The sequence below is a fragment of the Salmo salar genome, chromosome 11 (genome assembly GCF_965601325.2).
Source record: "Salmo salar chromosome 11, fSalSal1, whole genome shotgun sequence".
Taxonomy (NCBI): Eukaryota; Metazoa; Chordata; class Actinopteri; order Salmoniformes; family Salmonidae; genus Salmo; species Salmo salar.
Window position 1 is genome coordinate 115809711 of NC_138301.1, and position 2499 is coordinate 115812209.

General features: G+C 44.3%; 1 pseudogene; it reads right to left on the bottom strand.

Moving 5' to 3' along the window:
• Positions 1-224: 224 nt before the first annotated feature.
• On the bottom strand, positions 225-2127 carry LOC106563826 (general transcription factor II-I repeat domain-containing protein 2 pseudogene; annotated as a pseudogene).
• Between the last annotated feature and the right edge of the window lie 372 nt (positions 2128-2499).

A 2499-nucleotide genomic window follows, 5' to 3' on the forward strand; every position in this document is an offset into this window, starting at 1 on the left:
TACAATATATAATTTAATAGTGGAGACATGCAAAATCGAATTTCAAATGAAAAAACACATCAATGGCATTCATTTATTAAATAAATAACATTTAAATAAAAATCGTATGCCTCTTTTCTATTTGCAGCCTTCTGATTTAAATACCAAAATAAACTTTTTCCACTGGCTAATAATTTTACAAATAAAATTATAATAAATTAATCAACCATTCAAGCCCATGCCTTGTAGCAAGAAAAAGTGCACAAAGAAAACGTTAATTATTGCACACTGATTTAATCTGATGTGCCCAAGCCAGATACCTGGCATCTCTTCTTGGATGCTAGTTCATCAATGTCTGGGCTCAGGCTCTAAGCTGAAGAAATCCTCAGTATCGAGCGAAGGTGTTCATCAGTCAGACGTCTCCTGTGAGTTGTTTTGGTCATCTTCATCGAGGAGAAAAGTTGCTCGCATAGATAAGTGCTGCCGAACATGGAGAGCATCTGAGCAGCTTGGGTGCGGAGCTGAGGCATTGTGTCAGGGATGAACCGTGGAAACTGTGCGGCGCCCACAGCAACATACTTTGACTTCAGCGTGTCGTTGCACTGGAGTTCAATCAGCTCCATTTGGATGTTGGTTGGTGCATTTTCCACATCAACTGCGAAGGGATTACTAAGCAGTTCAAACCTACATTTCTGGACATCCAAGTCGGCAAATCGCCGGCTAAACTCAGCGGCGAGAACACTGAGTTTTTCAGCAAACTGTGCGCATGGGAACACGGCGGTAGAGATTTGCGCTTTTATGGTTTGGCAGCAGGGAAAATGGCAAGGGTTTCCTTGCAGCATCTGATTCTCCCACAGGCACAGTTTAGTTTTAAAGGCCCTCACTGCAGCATACATGTCTGTGATGATGCGCCCCCGCCCCTGAAGCTGCAGGTTCAGCGCATCGAGATGGCTCGAGATGTCACAGAGAAAGGCCAGCTCACACAGAAACTTTTGCTCCCGGAGCTCTGCTGTATCCTTCCCTTTGGTTTCCAGGAATTTACATATTTCCTCACGCAGCTCGAAACATCTGTTCAGTACTTTTCCTCTGCTTAGCCATCTCACCTCTGTGTGATACGGCACGTCTGCGTATTCCGAACCACACTCCTCTAGAAAAAATTTAAACTGCCGGTGATTCAGACCTTTGGCTCTTATAAAGTTAACTACCTGTGTTACTGTGGTCATAACATGTTCCATCTTTAGGGCTTTGGCACACAGTGATTCCTGATGTATGATGCAGTGGTAAACAGTTAGCTCACCTGCACAGTTCTCTTCCTGCATCTTCTCCCGAACCATGCCCACCAGTCCACTCTTTTTACCGCACATCGCTGGCGCATCATCTGTCGTTAATCCAACGAGTTTATCCCACGGCAGCTTTATTTCAGTTACACATTTGGAAACCTCAAAGATTTCCTTTCCTGTGGTTGTGCCATGCATTGATTTGAATCCCAATAGCTCCTCCGTAACACACAGATTTGAGTCCACTCCACGGATGAAGACTGACAGCTGAGCAGTATCAGATGCGTCGCAGCTCTCATCCACAGCGAGGGAGAACGCAACGAAATCTTTTCCCTTTTCCATCAGCTGGTCATACAGACTGGTGGCAAGATCACATGTGCGATCAGCTACTGTGTTCCTGCTCAGGCTCACGTTTGAAAATGCTTGCTTTTTCTCTGGGCATACGAGGTCACAAACTTTCATCATGCACTTTTTCACGAACTCTCCCTCATTAAAGGGCCGGGCTGATTTTGCGATCTCTGCTGCCACTATATAACTAGCCTTTACAGCAGCCTCACTTTGTGATGTGGCTTTTTTGAACATATTCTGTTGTGAAACCAAACTTATTTTCATCTCCTCTACTTTCTGGCTCCTTTGAGTCATGTCCAGGTCCTTGTATTTGTCATGGTGTTTCGTTTCATAGTGTCGTCTAATGTTGTACTCCTTACTTACAGCCACGTTGACTCCACAAACAAGACAAACAGGTTTGTCTTTTACAAATGTAAACAGATATTCTGCCTCCCACTTGTCCAGAAAGCTCCTGTTTTCTGCCTTTCTTTTCGCCATTTTTGGGAAGGGATAGCGCGCTGACAGTTGTAACGTCTATGTTGCTATGACTACTGTCACAGAGGAGAGGGCGTTTCTGGGTCCTGTCCTGATTGGCGCGCGAAAACAACAGCAGAGCATTATGGGATTCGTAGTATTAGCGGTGAATGCGCTGTATAATACCGGCGGGCCAGCTCTAGTAGTAATTTGGTATTGTCTCGCGGGCCAAATATAATTGCCTGCGGGCCAGAGTTTGACACCCATGGTCTACAGTGTCAAAAGCTTTAGACAAATCTATGAACAAGGCGGCACAGTACTTTCTATTATCTAGGGCATTAGTAATATCATTTACAACACGTACAGTGGCCATAATAGTACTGTGTTTAGGTCTGAAGCCAGATTGATTACTAGAAAGAGTATTGTTAACAGTTAAAAAAGA